Source organism: Bubalus bubalis, chromosome 7 (genome assembly GCF_019923935.1).
Source record: "Bubalus bubalis isolate 160015118507 breed Murrah chromosome 7, NDDB_SH_1, whole genome shotgun sequence".
Taxonomy (NCBI): Eukaryota; Metazoa; Chordata; class Mammalia; order Artiodactyla; family Bovidae; genus Bubalus; species Bubalus bubalis.
In genome coordinates, this window is record NC_059163.1 from 84563293 (window position 1) to 84582029 (window position 18737).

Consider the following 18737-nt stretch of genomic DNA (forward strand, 5'->3'; position numbering starts at 1 on the left):
CTGGAGCCTCCTACAGCTCCCGAGTTACCTGGGATCCTTCCTTGTATCCAAACATGCCCCCATATCTGGGAGCACCCCCTCCACAAAAGCCAACTCATGTATGTCCCTTAGTTGAAACTGGAGGAGAATTTGGACCAACCCGGGTTCATAAGCCATTCTCCCTCTTAGAACTAAGACAGATCAAACAAGACCTGGGAAGCTTTATAGATGACACAGACAACTATATAGATACATTCCAACACATCACCTTGGCCTTTGACTTGATGTGGAAGGACATCATGGGCATACTTAGTCAAACTTTATTTAACCCTGAGCATATTAGGGTCCCGAAGAAGCCCGAAGGTATGCAATGGGGCTTCACATGTCAAGTGATAAAGACTCAGTAGGGGAAACTGCAGTCCCCTCTTCGGATTCTAATTGGAATTATAATGACCCTGAGCACATCTGGGAAAGGGATCATTTTCTGATCTGTGTGAAGGCAGGACTGAAAGCAGTCCATCAAAAAGTAATTAGCTATGCCCGGGTCTCAGCAATAACTCAGGAGCCCAATGAGAACCATATTGCCTTTCTAGAAAGGCTAAAAGAGGCCCTCCAAAAGTTTACCAGTCTGGACTTAGATTCTTACAAGGGACAGGTGATTTTAAAGGACAAATTCCTGTCCCAGTGTGCATCAGACATCAGGATAAAGTTACAACATCTACAGTAGCAGGACCCTGATTCCTCTTTAGATGAGATGGTCCAGACAGCCACCAATACCTTTTATAAGAGAAAACAGGAGAAGGAGGCCAAAGCCCAGGAAAGGGAGAAAAAGCAAGAGACGAGGCATGCCCAGATGCTGGCCGCCCTCCAGGGAAGTCCTATGGCAAACCCTGAGTCCTTGAAGGACAAGGCACGAGCCAAATGCCTAATCTGTAGATAGGTGGGGCATTGGACCAAAGAATATCCAAACCATGACAAGTCTCCTAAAACGACTTGCTACAAATGCCATCAACTGGGACATTAGGTGGCACTCTGCCCTGGGGACCCAAGAGCCTCAAGGTCAAGAGTCAAGCCTTCCCTCATGATGGTTCAATAGGACTGAAACTGCCCACTCCAGCCAGCCCACCTGTCACAGATAACCATCACAGGGCTGGAGCCAAGGTTGCAACTGGATGTGGCAGGTAGGTCCAAGAATTTCTTGGTTTACATAGGGGCTATCTACTCTGTCCTGACCTCCTACTCCAGAGCCTTCTCCTCCCAAATCTGTACCATTTGGGGTGCTACAGGTAAAATAATTACAAAAAGATTCACCTGAGCAGTTTGTTGCTTAGATGGACGAATATTTTCCCACCAGTTTCTAGTGGTCCCTGACTGTCCTCCTCCCTTATTGGGAAGAAATCTCCCCCCTGCCTTTGAAACCTTGCAGCTCTTGCAGTCCTGATAGAAGATGCTTTAAAACTCTCTTCTGAGGGCAAACTATTTTTACCAGCCACCAAGTGAAACAACTCCTAAATGGGAGAGGCCATTTATGGATGTTTGATTGAAGAATCCTCAGATATAAAGTAGTGATGATGGAAAATTCAGGCCTGAGTACATCCCCTTGTGAGGTTCTTAACCCAGCCACCCTCCTGCCTACCCCGAGGGCTCTCTCCCCTTGCACTGTTGCCTAGAAACCTTAGACCACTGGACAAAACCCCGAGAGGGATTGTCAGAAGATCCTCTGACCAATGCTGAGGAAATCTGGTACACTGATGGAAGCAGCTTTGTCTTGGATGGAAAAAAAAAGAGCTGGATATGCAGTAGTCTCCAATTTTGAGACCATAGAGGCTAAGCCTCTGCCACCAAGTACTTCAGCCCAATTAGTTGAGCTCATAGCCCTGACTGGAGCTTTAGAGCTGGGAAAAGGAAAAAGAGTAGTCATTTACACTGACTCCATGTATGCCTTCCTGGTGCTACATGCACATGCAGTTATTTGGAAAGCAAGAAGCCACTTCACCACCCTAGGATGCCCAATCAAGTACAGTGATCAAATTCTTAGACTCTTGGATGCAGTCCATCTGCCCACTGAGGTTTCAGTCTCCCATTGTAAAGGACACCAAAAAGGGAGCACGGAAGTGGCACGAGGGAACCAAGAAGCTGATCAGGCAGCTAGGAGAGCAGCATTACAGAAACGTGACCTAATAGGGGTTGCCACCTTAGCTCCACAGACTGATTTGCCAGAAACTCCTTCATATATTGAAGGTGGGACTCTTCAAGCTAAAAGTGAGGGCTTTCAAGAAGATTATATGGGGTGGTTCCAAAAGGAGGGAGTCGTTTTTCTGCCTGGAAACTCCAATGGAAGTTGGTTAACTCCTTTTATGCCACCACTAATTTAGGGGGAAAGGCCCTCCAAAGATTACTAGAAAGTCCTTCAGAGGAACAGGCCTTCAAACGACTATAAAGCAGGTGGTCTTCTCTTGTCCCACTTGCCAGTTAAACAACCCCCAAGGAGCTCATAGACCCCAGCTGTCCCAACCTGTCCAACAACATGGGGCCTACCCAGGAGAGAACTGTCAGATGGACTTCACCCAGATGCATTTCTCAAGGGTATAAATACCTATTAGTCATGATAGATACATTCACAGGATGGATTGAAGGTTTTCCCACCTGGATTAAGAAGGCTGAGGAGGTCATAAAAACACTGCTTCATGAAATCACTCCAAGATTTTATCTGCCCAGGTCATTACTAAGTGACGATGGGACATCATTTACTTCTAAGGTCACCCAAGGGGTCTCTAAAGCATTCAGTTCAGTTCAGTTCAGTTCAGTCACTCAGTCATGTCCAACTCTTTGCGACCCCATGAATCACAGCACACCAGGCCTCCCTGTCCATCACCAACTCCTGGAGTTCACTCAAACTCATGTCCATCGAGTCGGTGATGCCATCCCGCCATCTCATCCTCTGTCGTCCCTTTCTTCTCCTGCCCCCAATCCCTCCCAGCATCAGGGTCTTTTCCAATGAGTCAACTCTTTGCATGAGGTGGCCAAAGTATTGGAGTTTCAGCTTCAGCATCAGTCCTTCCAATGAACACCCGGGGCTGATCTCCTTTAGGATGGACTGGTTAAATCTCCTTGCAGTCATTGGGCATTACTTATTATCTCCATTGCGCCTGGAGGCCTCAGTCTTCAGGAAAAGGAAAAAGAGCCAACCATTTGTTAAAATCAGTGATGAAAAGATAACCCAAGAGACCCCCCTGAGATGGAAGGAGGCTTTACCAATAGCTCTCCTCTGCACCTGAATTGCTCCTAAGGAACAGGTTGGTCTTAATGCTTATGAGATGCTATATGGGAGACCTTTTGTTTATGTCAATGACCTCTTCCTACATCCAGAGGCTCAGAACCTCCAATGTTATACCATGGCCACTGGGCAATTCCAACAAGATATATGCTTGTGGGGTGTCAACCAGGACCCAAAAGATTCTAAGGAACCCGCACTATATGCTCCAGGGACTCAAGTCCTAGTTAAAGTCTGGAAAGATGGGCCCCCAAAGGCTCAACTCCAGCCCACATGGAAGCGCCCTGTAATACTTTCTACCCTCACAGCAGTCAAAGTACCAGGACACGACTCCTGGATTCACTACTCACGAGTCAAGCTGCAGAAGAAAACAAAAGAGGACACTCAATACACCTGTGAGCCCCTGGAAGCTCTCAGATACCTATTCAGAACTACGAATGAGTGCCATTCTAATGAACACTCCCAAACTCTGGTTTCTGGGGTTAAGATTTCTCAGGACAGCTCTAAAGAGCCAACAGAGCTTGCCAGTGGATGTACTCCAAAACAGACAGGAGATAGATCTTCTGATCCCTGAACAAGGAGGGACTTGAGCCATCCTGGCGATGGGAATTTGGAGTTGGCTAAAGGAAATGGCAACCCACTCCAGTGTTCTTGCCTGGAGAATCCCAGGGACGGTGGAGCCTGGTGGGCTGCCATCTCTGGGGTCGCACAGAGTCGGACACGACTGAGGCGACTTAGCAGCAGCAGCAGCAGCAGTGCACCCACTAGTCCTTGTTCTGTCATATTGATGCTGCTTGATTGCTGCATGTCTAACACGTTTTGTCTCTGCCCACGTCACCAGGCTACAACATGCCGTGCCAGTTCAACAAGGATATATAAAACTACACCTGACCATGGAAAACATCACCCACCCTTAGACGGACACCAGTATAAGGACTCTGAGGCCTGAGACTAGCAGGAGGGGAAGGCCCAATGGCCCTCGCCCTCCCAGTTCAGCAGGAAGTGGCTAGAAAGACCTCAAAGCCCCTATTCCCAAAGAACTGGGCCTCCCATCTCTTGAGGGGGGAATGTTAGGTAGTTAGAACAGGAAAAAGGAGTCCAGAATGGTGGGGCTAAAAGACGAGGAAGGGAAAAGCCCACGAATATAGAACAAAGGAAGGTCTGAAGACTGGAGTGAGGACCTCAGGTAGAACAAACTGTATTCCTGGCTAGCCCACTTTACATAAGGCAGGCCAGGGGGAGGGGAAAAAAAAAAAAAAAAAACATAAAAAAAGGAGCCAAAGTGCTCTCTCTCTCTCTCTCGTCTCTTAGTGTCTTTTGGGTTGTCATGCCCTCACACTTCGAGGATGTATTTTCCTTTATTTTCTAAATAATACTGATCTGTCCAAGAACTATAACACGGACTGTCCAAGCTGTGACGCGCTGAGGACTTTAGTCCGTCGCTTCAAATCTTTGTTGTGATGAGACAGAACTAAGGAGATTACACTCTGCTAACAAGCTCAACTTTATTAACATAAAACCTCATAATAAAGGCCTATTTATCTCAGTTCTTATTTGTCAATGTATCAAGTATAGCTCTTAATAAAACATTACAAAGAAAAAGAGAATTTCCAGAGTAATGTCCTTATATAGTTTAAGATTCAGTCCACAAGTGGAAGGATTGTTTATTGTAGTAACATAGAAAGTTGATGTGAGGCCAAGGGCTCTGGAGACAGAAAACCATAGATACAGACTCTGGTGGTGAGTAAAGCATACGAGAATTCATACAAATTATTTTCTAATTAACTGAGTTCCCTCGGGTAAGTAGGAAGCAACATCATTAGCTTTGAGTGTGGACAGGGCATCGGAGTCATAAGATCTTGAAATTTTGCCAAGAGGGATGAGGTCAAAAACTTAGAAGGATGGGAGAGCGAAAAGCAAAGGGAAATGTAGGAAAACAGTCTGATGGCAGTATAAGATTCACATGAAGATTATGGTCATCAATTTAAAAAAATAATTTATGACTTGATGGTTTGTCCGCTAGGATGTACACTCAAATTTGCTCTACTGATCGATTTGGGGATCACTAACCTAAAAGATCAATTATTTATACAAAAACTAAGAGCCTGTCCCACCACTTCATGGGAAATAGATGGGGAAACAGTGTCAGACTTTATTTTTTTGGGCTCCAAAATCACTGCAGATGGTGACTGCAGCCATGAAATTAAAAGACGCTTAACTTTCCATGGAAGGAAAGTTATGACCAACCTAGATAGCATATTCAAAAGCAGAGACATTACTTTGCCAACAAAGATCCGTCTAGTCAAGGCTATGGTTTTTCCTGTGGTCATGTATGGATGTGAGAGTTGGACTGTGAAGAAGGCTGAGCCCCGAAGAATTGATGCTTTTGAACTGTGGTGTTGGAGAAGACTCTTGAGAGTCCCTTGGACTGCAAGGAGATCCAACCAGTCCATTCTGAAGGAGATCAGCCCTGGGATTTCTTTGGAAGGAATGATGCTAAAGCTGAAAGTCCAGTACTTTGGCCACCTGATGCGAAGAGTTGACTCATTGGAAAAGACTCTGATGCTGGGAGGGATTGGGGGCAGGAGGAGAAGGGGACGACAGAGGATGAGTTGGCTGGATGGCATTACTGACTCGACGGACGTGAGTCTAGGTGAACCCCAGGAGTTGTTGATGGACAGGGAGACCTGGTGTGCTGTGATTCATGGGGTCGCAAAGAGTCGGACACGACTGAGCTACTGAACTGAACTGAAGAGCCTGTCAGAGTGCATAACAACAAGTTGTTATTTTAACGTATATTAAAGTCCTGCTTTAGATAGCAAACTCTTAAAACTAGAGCCATAGTTTGCTAATAGATTCTAGAACCAATTATAAGCTAAATGAAGGATTATCCTGCTTCCCAGCACAATTTAACCCTCTGAATATATTTAAATTGTTGACTACAAAAAGTCAAGAATATGCATTTTAAGTATGTAAATGATTTATATGTGACCAACAAATGTTTAAAAAATCATTTAAAGCTAGCTACATCATCTTTTCTGACTGATGATTTTATATATCACTTTGAAATATGTTGGCATTTTGCAAAATAAAAAGGATTTTTTTTTCTTAACTAATCCATGCTACATGGCTTAAGTTATCAAAAATATTTGACTTTTTCCTCCTTCCCTGCCATGTCCCTGCACTCTGTCTATACATCCTCACAAAATGTTGTTTTGTCAATTTAATAGTATCAATTACATTGCAAACATTACTTTCTCTTCTTTAAAGCTAAGCATTTCAACTCTTGATTTTTGATAGTATTTGCAATGCTATGGTTTGAAGAATGATGTGCCTAAACTCATTTACTGACCAAGCTCTACATTGATTTCTTCTTTTTAGTTTATCACTATTTACCTAAAACTGGCTGTTCAATTAACAGTGAGATTTAGAAGCAGCAATTTCCTTTAAGCATTTGATATCTGTCTACTGGTATGACGTCAATCACAACTAAGCAAAAGTATTTTTAAAAATCTAATTAGTTTCTAATAATTCAAGTGTCATACGCTGATAACTAATTATCAAACTAAAAGTATATTCTGTTTGAAAATTATTTTCCTTCTTAAAACAGATGCAGCTGACAATCTGATGTATGATGATTCTATTTAAATATGTAATAATTTATTTCTTGAGTTATATTTTCAGATATCATATATAAAATATTTTAAAAGTCACATATAAAAACAGTTATTTGAGACTGCAGTAATCAAATGTTTTAAAATATTATACAAAATAGTCTACATTACATTTTTAAATCTAGAAAATGTAATGACTTTATATAACAGGATATATCAGTTGAGAAAAATTAATTTTCTTAATTCACATGAAGAAAAATCTAAATTTTGACTACATGTCAAGAGCATATAACAAATGGACCAGTGGACTGAAATTTCTGTTGTTTCATTTGATTTCTTTAGTTAATGTAATTTGTACTAAATGTTCTTTAATTGACAATACACAAATATATATACCACACACACACAAACATACATAGATACATAAATATTTATTTATACACCCACACATGCTCAAATAAAATAGTTTGCTTATTGATGTTTATTTGCAATACATGAAGCAGGCTTTCAGTTCAGTTCAGTTTAGTCGCTCAGTCGTGTCTGACTCCCTGCGACCCCATGAATCGCAGCATGCTAGGCCTCCCTGTCCATTACCAACTCCCGGGGTTCACCCAGACTCACGTCCGTCGAGTCAGTGATGCCATCCAGCCATCTCATCCTCTGTCGTCCCCTTCTCCTCCTGCCCGCAATCCCTCCCAGCATCAGAGTCTTTTCCAATGAGTCAACTCTTCGCATCAGGTGGCCAAAGTACTGGACTTTCAGCTTTAGCATCATTCCGTCCAAAGCAATCTCAGGGCTGATCTCCTTCAGAATGGACTGGTTGGATCTCCTTGCAGTCCAAGGAACTCTCAAGAGTCTTCTCCAACACCACAGTTCAAAAGCATCAATTCTTCGGCGCTCAGCCTTCTTCACAGTCCAACTCTCACATCCATATATGACCACTGGAAAAACCATAGCCTTGACTAAACGAACCTTTTTTGGCAAAGTAATGTCTCTGCTTTTGAATATTCTATGTAGGTTGGTCATAACTTTCCTTCCAAGGAGTAAATGTCTTTTAATTTCATGGCTGCAGTCACCATCTGCAGTGATTTTGGAGCCCAGAAAAATAAAGTCTGACACTGTTTCCACTGTTTCCCCATCTATTTCCCATGAAGTGATGGGACCAGATGCCATGATCTTTGTTTTCTGAATGTTGAGCTTTAAGCCAACTGTTTCACTCTCCTCTTTCACTTTCATCAAGAGGCTTTTTAGTTCCTCTTCACTTTCTGCCATAAGGGTGGTGTCCTCTGCATATCTGAGGTTATTGATATTTCTCCCGGCAATCTTCATTCCAGCTTGTGTTTCTTCCAGTCCAGCGTTTCTCATGATGTACTCTGCATACAAGTTAAATAAGCAGAGTGACAATATACGGCCTTGACGTACTCCTTTTCCTATTTGGAACCAGTCTGTTGTTCCATGTCCGGGTCTAACTGTTGCTTCCTGACCTGCATACACATTTCTCAAGAGGCAGGTCAGGTGGTCTGGTATTCCCATCTCTTTCAGAATTTTCCACAGTTTATTGTGATCCACACAGTCAAAGGCTTTGGCATAGTCAATAAAGCAGAAATAGATGTTTTTCTGGAACTCTCTTGCTTTTTCCATGATCCAGCGGATGTTGGCAGTTTGATCTCTGGTTCCTCTGCCTTTTCTAAAACCAGCTTGAACATCAGCAAGTTCACGGTTCATATATTGCTGAAGCCTGGCTTGGAGAATTTTGAGCATTACTTTACTAGCGTGTGAAGTGAGTGCAATTGTGGGGTAGTTTGAGCACTCTTTGGCATTGCCTTTCTTAGGGATTGGAATGAAAACTGACCTTTTGCAGTCCTGTGGCCACTGCTGAATTTTCCAGATTTGCTTGCATATTGAGTGTAGCACTTTCACAGCATCATCTTTCAGGACTTGAAATAGCTCAACTGGAATTCCATCACATTCACTAGCTTTGTTCGTAGTGATGCTTTCTGTAGCAGGATTTACTCAGTTATAAATGAGGTAGTATAAAACTTAATAATATTCAGATTTTAGAAATCATACCTGCTTTAAATTTATCTTAGTTGTATATCATTTATTGATAGCTAACTGCTGCAATTTGTTTAAATATGAAAACATTATTCAAATTTCACATTTTACACAAAATTGAAATTTACTTATAATGGGTAATAGATCTAATGTAAGGGCTAAGTTTTAAAGTCGATACAAATTTAAGCAGCAAACATGAGAAAATATTTTAGTTCTTGAGTTGACCATAGAATTCTGTAAGCAAAATCAAATAATCCATTAAAAATAAAATAATAAAATTTTTAATATTAGCAATTAGGAGGGAACAATTTAAAACCACAACATAAAGACAATACACACTGCTGTGGCTAAAGTTGAAAAGACTGATGATGATAGCAAATTGACAAGAATTTGAAGGAACTGGAACCCTCATGTGTGTGTGCCTGCATGCTTAGTTGCACTGGACTCTTTGCAACCCCAGGGACTGTAGCCTGCCAGACTTCTCTGTCCATGGAATTTTCAAAGTAATACTGGAATGGGGTACCATGCCCTTCTCCATGGGATCTTCCTGACTCAGAGACTGAACCCATCTCCTGAGTCTCCTGCATTGGCAGGTGGATTCTTTACCACTGCACCATTGGGGGAGCCAGAAACCTGATATATTGCTATAAAATTAAACAACCTTGGAGAATAATTTCATAAATTCTCATGAAGTTTAACACACACTTAGATATCAGCAAGAAAGTCTACTCCTAGGTATTACCCTCAGAAAGAAAGAAAAATGAAGCCATAGTCCAAAATAAATCTAGTACACAAATGTTCATATTAGCTTTTCCTGTAAGAATCAAAACCTAAAACAATCCAGATACCCATTAATAGGTACATCAATAAATAACATAGGTTATACACACACAACTGACTATTATTCAGCAATAAATAGGAATGAACTACTGCTACATTCAAGAACATGTGTGGATTTTTTTTTAAGTATGTTGAGTGAAAGAAACCAGCAGAAAAGAATACAGACTGTGACTATATCTATGTGAAATTTGAGCAAGTAGAAATTAATCTCTAGAGAATAAGATGGAGGAAAAATTAATCTCTAGAGAATAAGATGGAGGAATACAGAGATTACAAAGGAGCACAAGGACAGTTTGAAGCTGAAAGTTTTGTTGTCTGAATTGGTGATGGTTTCATGAGTTTACATATATATATATCAAAATTTAACAAATTCTACACTTTATTGCACAGAGGTTATTTTCAACCTCTTTTGACAGCAAAGTAAATGACATAGTAGGGAATTTATAATCTCTGTAGGAAAAAATGTAATATGTACAGAAATAAAATATTTAAAAAGAGCAGAATGAAGAGAGAGCAAAATGGAAGTATATTGTTGACCACATCACACTGTAGATGCTAACATAATTGATAATCAATAAATTTTCCTAATACAAAGTGTCATGAAGGTTTTATTCATAAATAGTAATAATTATAATTATTCTGCACTGTTTCTTTAACAAGAAAAATTAGTTTACCTATACAGACACTGTATTTAGAGTATTTAAATAAGCATCCATAAAATAGATTGAGGAAAGGAGGATAAGAGAAATGTTATCAATAATTAAAATGTGTGATGTGTGTATCTCTATGTGTGATGAGTGTGTATGTTTGTGTGTAATCATACTTGATATGTTAAGCATTCATTCTCAGTCCTGAAACTTTTTTTTGGGGGGGGGGGGGAATAGCAAACATTAAATAACATAATAATTACTTATGAGTTTATATTAATTTCCAGGAAGTATTTTTACTTACTTGCATCTATATGGTTTAAAGCAAATGATCTATTGTGATCTCTTTTTTATTTTTATTTAATTCCCATTAAAAATATAACTATGTAATACATGAAAGAGGAGATTGAAAAAGTTGGCTTAAAGCTCAACATTCAGAAAATTAACGTCATAGCATCCGGTCCCATCACTTCATGGAAAATAGATGGGGAAACAGTGGCTGACTTTATTTTTCTGGGCTCCAAAATCACTGCAATGGTAATTGCAGCCATGAAATTAAAAGATGCTTACTCTTTGGAAGGAAAGTTATGACCAACCTAGACAGCATATTCGGAGAAGGCAGTGGCACCCCACTCCAGTACTCTTGCCTGGAAAATCCCATGGATGGAGGAGCCTTGTAGGATGCAGTCCATGGGGTCGCTAAGAGTCGGACACAACTGAGCGACTTCACTTTCACTTTTCACTTTCATGCATTGGAGAAGGAAATGGCAACCCACTCCAGTGTTCTGGCCTGGAGAATCCCAGGGACCAGGGAGCCTGGTGGGCTGTCATCTATGGGGTCATACAGAGTCTGACACGACTGAAGTGACTTAGCAGCAGCAGACAGCATATTAAAAAGCAGAGATATTACTTTGCCAACAAAGGTCCATCTAGTCAAGCCTATGGTTTTTCCAGTGGTCATGTATGGATGTGAAAGTTGGACTATAAAGAAAGCTGAGCACTGAAGAATTGATGCTTTTGAACTGTGGTGTTGGAGAAGACTCTTGAGAGTCCCTTGGACTGCAAGGAGATTCAACCAGTCCATCCTAAAGGAGATCAGTCCTGGGTGTTCATTGGAAGGACTGATGTTGAAGCTGAAACTCCAATACTTTGTCCATGTGATGTGAAGAGCTGACTCACTGGAAAAAGACCCTGATGCTGGGAAAGATTGGGGGTTAGGAGGAGAAGGGGACGACAGAGGATGAGATGGTTGGATGGCATCACTGACTCAATGGACATGGGTTTGAGTGAACTCCGGGAGTTGGTGATGGACAGGGAGGCCTGGCGTTCTGCAGTTCATGGGGTCGCAAAGAGTCAGACATAACCGAGCGACTGAACTGAACTGAATATAGAAATTCACATTTTGACATTTAATGTTAACATAATTAAAATGATAGACTGATGGTGTCTATATCACTTATATACAATTTAAATATATACAATTATTTGTTGTTTATCTGGAATTATGATCATTATCCATTTTTAGGATGTTCTGTGACTGTATCTATTTGCAAAGTAGTTACCTTTTGGTATTTTTATAAAAGTACATGTACCCTGCTGTTTCATAACTCCTGAGCATTTGTGACTGACTTTTTCTCCATGGATTTTACGAAATAATAACAGTGTAGTAGGGCTTCCCAGGTGGCTCAACAGTGAACAATCCATCTGCCAAGTAGTAGACATGGGTTCAATCCCTGGGTGGGGGAGATTACCTAGAGAAGGAAATAGCAACCTACTCCAGTATTCTTGGCTGGGAAATCCCATGGATAGAGGAACCTGGTGGGTTAAAGTTCAAGGGTTCACAAAGAGTGGGACATGCCTTATTGACTGAATAATAATGTAATAAGATAAAATATTACTGAGTAGTAAGAATGCCACATTATTTCATTTCAAAATAACTTGATGAGGAAGAGAAAATGCTCATTTTGCAAGGGAGAATCCTCAAGTTGAGTGTGAATAAGCTATTTCCCCAAAATCCCTTCTATGGTAAACGCATAGAGGACTTGAAAGCCAGTGCCTTTACCTATTATGGTATAATACATCCCTACATATATTATTTTATTTTTCTGGACTTACTGCCATTTTTTTTCACTTTTAGGACTTAATATCTGATTTCATCTTATTTTTAAAAAGTTTGAACTAGAACTGATAAAAAATTTTATTGAATACTATTGTTGCTACTGCTAAATCACTTCAGTCGTGTCCCACTCTGTGCGACCCCATAGACAGCAGCCCAACAGTCTCCCTCATCCGTGGGATTCTCCAGGCAAGAACACTGGAGTGGGTTGTCATTTCCTTCTCCAATGCATGAAAGTGAAAAGTGAAAGGGAAGTTGCTCAGTTGTGTCCGACTCTTAGCGATCCCATGGACTACAGCCCACCAGGCTCCTCCATCCATGGGGTTTTCCAGGCAAGAGTACTGGAGTGGGGTGCCATTGCCTTCTCCGATACTATTGCTAGAATTGTAAATTTATTGGTCACATATATGCATACATATATAATGTATATGTGGCTTCCCTGGTATCTCAGCTAGTAAAGAATCCGCCAACAATGCAGGAGACTTGGCTGGGTTTTATCCCTTGGTTGGGAAGATCCTCTGGAGGAAGGCATGGCAACCCACTCCAGTATTCTTGCCTGGAGAATCCCCATGGACAGAGGATCCTGGTGAGCTACAGTCCATGGGGTCGCAAAGAGTTGGACACAACTCAGTAAGTAAGCACTGCAAACAGAATTGAGAAGAAAATAAGATGTTATTTAAGTAAAGCTATTTGAACTGTGGTGTTGGAGAAGACTCTTGAGAGTCCCTTGGACTGCAAGGAGATCCAACCAGTCCATTCTGAAGGAGATCAGCCCTGGGATTGCTTTGGAAGGAATGATGCTAAAGCTGAAACTCCAGTACTTTGGCCACCTCATGCTAAGAGCTGACTCATTGGAAAAGACTCTGATGGTGGGAGGAATTGGGGGCAGGAGGAGAAGGGGACGACAGAGGATGAGATGGCTGGATGGCATCACTGACTCAATGGACGTGAGTCTGAGTGAACTCAGGGAGTTGGTGATGGACAGGGAGGCCTGGCATGCTGCGATTCATGGGGTCGCAAAGAGTCGGACACAACTGAGCGACTGATCTGATCTGATTACACATTTGTATACTATCACTTCAATAACTGATAGCATTGATTAAATTGATATTGTTTTACACTTAGGAAACATAAGAGTGCTCAGATACTCTATAATGTAATATTTCCTGATGTAGATTTTAATTATTTCTTCCATTTAGGACCTAAATCTTGTTTACTTTTGTAAAACTTGATAAAGAAATATTTAGTATGAATAGAGCATATTGCTCATATATAAGCCTATTGACATTCAGTATTCAATATTGAAAAGAGTTATAGCGCAAGCATTGGTGGCTGCGATGGCGCACAAGTGCAGGCGGCTGCAACAGCGCACAAGCGCGGCCGAGAGGAGCTACCCATGTCCGGGGTCAGGGGCTTCTGCCGAGAGTGCCAGGCTGGACAGCGCAGGAGCAGCCGAGAGAAGCTACTGTCTGCCCGAGGCCAGGGGCAGCGGCCGGAAGGAGCAATTCCACATCCAAGGAGAGGTGGCTGCGTGGGCACAGGAGACTCTAGAGGACCTATTTCAGGTTCAAGGTCAGGAGGGGCGGCCATGAGGAGATACCCCTCGTCCAAGGTAAGGAGCAGCGGCTGTGCTTTGCTGGAGCAGCCGGGAAGAGATACCCCACGCCCAAGGTAAGAGAAACCTAAGTAAGATTGTAGGTGTTGCAAGAGGGCATCAGAGGGCAGACACACTGAAACCATAATTACAGAAAACTAGTCAATCTAATCACACTAGGACCACACCCTTGTCTAACTCAATGAAACTAAGCCATACCCTATGGGGCCACCCACGATGGGCAGGGCATGATGGAGAGGTATGACAGAATGTGGTCCACTGGAGAAGGGAATGGCAAACCACTTCAGTATTCTTGCCTTGAGAACCCCATGAACAGTACGAAAAGGCAAAATGATAGGATACTGAAAGAGAAACTCCCCAGGTGCCCAATATGCTACTGGAGATGAGTGGAGAAATAACTCCAGAAAGAATGAAGGGATGGAGCCAAAGCAAAAACAATACCCAGTTGTGGATGTGACTGGTGATAGAAGCCAGGTCTGATGTTGTAAACAGCAATATTGTATAGGAACCTGGAATGTTAGGTCCATGAATCAGGGCAAATTGCAAGTGGTCAAACAGGAGATGGTAAGAGTGAATGTTGACATTCTAGGAATCAGCGAACTAAAATGGACTGGAATGGGTGAATTTAACTCAGATGACCATTGTATCTACTACTGTGGGCAGGAATCCCTTAGAAGAAATGGAGTAGCCATCATGGCCAAAAAAAGAGTCCAAAATGCAGTATTGGATGCAATCTCAAAAACGACAGAATGACCTCTGTTCGTTTCCAAGGCAAACCACTCAATATCACTGTAATCCAAGTCTATGCCCCAACTAGGAATGCTGAAGAAGCTGAAGTTGAACTGTTCTATGAGGACCTACAAGACCTTTTAGAACTAACATCCAAAAAAGATGTCCTTTTCATTATAGGGGACTAGAATGCAAAAGTAGGAAGTCAAGAAACACATGGAGTAACAGGCAAATTTGGCCTTTGAATAAGGAAGGAAGCAGGGCAAAGACTAATAGAGTTTTGCCAAGAGAATGCACTGGTCATAGTAAACACTCTCTTTCAAAAACACAAGAGAAGACTCTACACATGGACATCACCAGATGGTCAACATTGAAATCAGATTGATTATATTCTTTACAGATATAGATGGAGAAGCTCTTTACTGTCAACAAAAACAAGACCAGGAGCTGACTGTGGCTCAGATCATGAACTCCTGGTTGCCAAATTCAGACTTAAATTGAAGAAAGTAGAGAAAACCACTAGACCATTCAGATATGACCAAAAGAAAATTCCTTATGATTATACAGTGGAAGTGAGAAATAGATTTAAGGGACTAGATCTGATAGATAGAGTGCCTGATGAACTATGGACGGAGATTCGTGACATTGTACAGGAAACAGGGATCAAGATCATCCCCATGGAAAAGAAATGCAAAAAAGCAAAATGGCTGTTTTAGAAGGTCTTACAAATAGCTGTGAAAAGAAGAGAAATGAAAAGCAAAGGAGAAAAGGAAAGATATAAGCATCTGAATGCAGAGTTCCAAAGACTTGCAAGAAGAGATAAGAAAGTCTTCCTCAGCGATCAGTGCAAAAAAAAAAAGAGGAAAAGAACAGAATGGGAAAGACTAGAGATCTCTTCAAGAAAATTAGAGATACCAAGGGAAAATTTAATGCAAAGATGGGCTCGGTAAAGGGCAGAAATGGTATGGACCTAGCAGAAGCAGAAGATATTAAGAAGAGGTGGCAAGAATACACAGAAGAACTGTATAAAAAAGATCTTCACGACCAAGATAATCATGATGGTGTGATCACTCACCTAGAGCCAGACATTCTGGAACGTGAAGTCAAGTGGGCCTTAGAAAGCACCACTACGAACAAAGCTAGTGGAGGTGATGGAATTCCAGTTGAGCTATTTCAAATCCTGAAAAATGATGCTGTGAAAGTACTGCACTCAATATACCAGCAGATTTGGAAAACTCATTGGTGGCCACAGGACTGGAAAATGTCAGTTTTCATTCCAATCCCTAAGAAAGGCACTGGCAAAGAATGCTCAAACTACCGCAAAATTGCACTCATCTCACATGCTAGTAAAGTAATGCTCAAAATTCTCCAAGCCAGGCTTCAGCAGTAAATGAACTGTGAACTTCCAGATGTTCAAGATGGTTTTAGAAAAGGCAGAGGAACCAGAGATCAAATTGCCAACATCTGCTGGATCATGGAAAAAGCAAGAGAGTTCCAGAAAAAAAAACATGTATTTCTGCTTTATTGACTATGCCAAAGCCTTTGACTGTGTGGATCACAATCAACTGTGGAAAATTCTGAAAGAGATGGGAATACCAGACCACCTGAGCTGCCTCTTGAGAAATGTGTATGCAGGTCAGGAAGCAACAGTTAGAACTGGACATGGAATGACAGACTGGTTCCAAATAGGAAAAGGAGTACATCAAGGCTGTATATTATTACCCTGGTTATTTAACTTATATGCAGAGTACATCATGCGAAACGCTGGGCTAGAAGAAGCACAAGCTGGAATCAAGATTGCCAGAAAAAAATGTCAATGACATCAGATATGCAGATGACACCACCCTTATGGCAGAAAGTGAAGAGGAACTAAAAAGCCTCTTGATGAAAGTGAAAGAGGGGAGTGAAAAAGTTGGCTTAAAGCTCAACATTCAGAAAACGAAGATCATGGCATCTGGTCCCTTCACTTCATGGGAAATTTATGGGGAAACAGTGGAAACAGTGTCAGACTATTTTTTGGGCTCCAAAATCACTGCAGATGGTGACTGCAGCCATGAAATTAAAAGATGCTTCCTCGTTGGAATGAAAGTTTTGACCAACCTAGATAGCATGTTCAAAAGCAGAGACATTCCTTTGCCAACAAAGGTCCATCTAGTCAAGGCTATGGTTTTTCCTGTGGTCATGTATGGATGTAAGAGTTGGACTGTGAAGAAAGCTGAGCACTGAAGAATTGATGCTTTTGAACTGTGGTGTTGGAGAAGACTCTTGAGAGTCCCTTTGACTGCAAGGAGATCCAACCAGTCCATTCTGAAGGAGATCAGCCCTGGGGTTTCTTTGGAAGGAATGATGCTAAAGCTGAAACTCCAGTACTTTGGCCACCTCATGTGAAAAGTTGACTCATTGGAAAAGACTGATGCTGGGAGGGATTGGGGGCAGGAGGAGATGGGGCTGACAGAGGATGAGATGGCTGGATGGCATCACTGACTCGATGGACGTGAGTCTGAGTGAACTCCGGTAGTTGGTGATGGACAGGAAGACCTGGCGTGCTGCGATTCATGGTGTCGGAAAAAGTTGGACACGACTGTGAGACTGAACTGAACTGAACTAAAGGAGATCAGCCCTGGGTGTTCTTTGGAAGGAATGATGCCAAGTCTGAAACTCCAATACTTTGGCCACCTCATGTGGTAAGTTTACTGATTAGAAAAGACTCTGATGATGGGAGGGATTGGGGGCAGGAGGAAAAGGGGACAACAGAGGATGAGATGGCTAGATGGCATCACCGACTCAATGGATGTCAGTTTGAGTGAACTCCGGGACATGGTGATGGACAGGGAGGCCTGGGGTGCTGCGATTCATGGGGTTTCAAATATTCGGACACGACTGAGAGACTGAACTGAACTGAACTGATGGAGCTTAGAGGAGTCTAGAAACACAACGTTTTACTAGAAAAGCTATTAATCTTATTGTTGATTTTAGAATTTTGCCTTAAGATGATTTTTCCCAACTGACAATCTACTTATCCCCAAGAGGCTGGATTAGATCTTTAATTAACTCAATTTGGAGGTGCAATGATTGCTAATTAAATTAAATTTTGTTTCTTATAGCAGCAAAATAATGAACTTATTCAAATGAGTTTCACAGCTGTGTAAAATCAAGAGCAGTTAGAAGCTAAGAGGGAAGTATGTCAATAGATATAAAACAAAATAGGGGAAAAAAGGAAGTTCTTTCTACTTATTAAAAACTATGACTGTTAAACATGTGATCAGTATGTGAAAGCAAAAGTGGCTCAATTGTGTCTGACTCTTTGTACTCCCATGGACTATACAGTCCATGAAATTCTCCAGGCCAGAATACTGGAGTGGGTAGCCTTTCCATTTGCCAGGGGATCTTTCTAACCCAGGGATCGAACATAAGTCTCCCACATTGTAGGCGGATTTGTTACCAGCAGAGCCACAAGGCCAAATTATAAACATTCATATATAGTAATTTGAAATGTATCTTTGCAAAAGCACATCAGTAAGTCATAAAAATGGTAATTATTTTTCTGAGTGGTTTCCTTAAAAATCAGTTTATTTTGGTGTTTCTTGAATCACTTTTATAAGTGCTGTTTTTTAATTGCCTGCAAATCAGTATGTCCATTTTGACACCCAACTATGTCAGTTCAGTTCAGTCGCTCAGTTGTGTCTGACTCTTTGCAATTCTATGAACCGCAGCATGCCAGGCCTCCCTGTCCATCACCAACTCCTGGAGTTCAATCTAACCCATGTCCATCAAGTTGGTGATGCCACTCAACCATCTCATCCACTGTCCTCCCTTTCTCCTCCTGCCCCCAATCCCTCCCAACATCAGAGTATTTTTCAATGAGTCA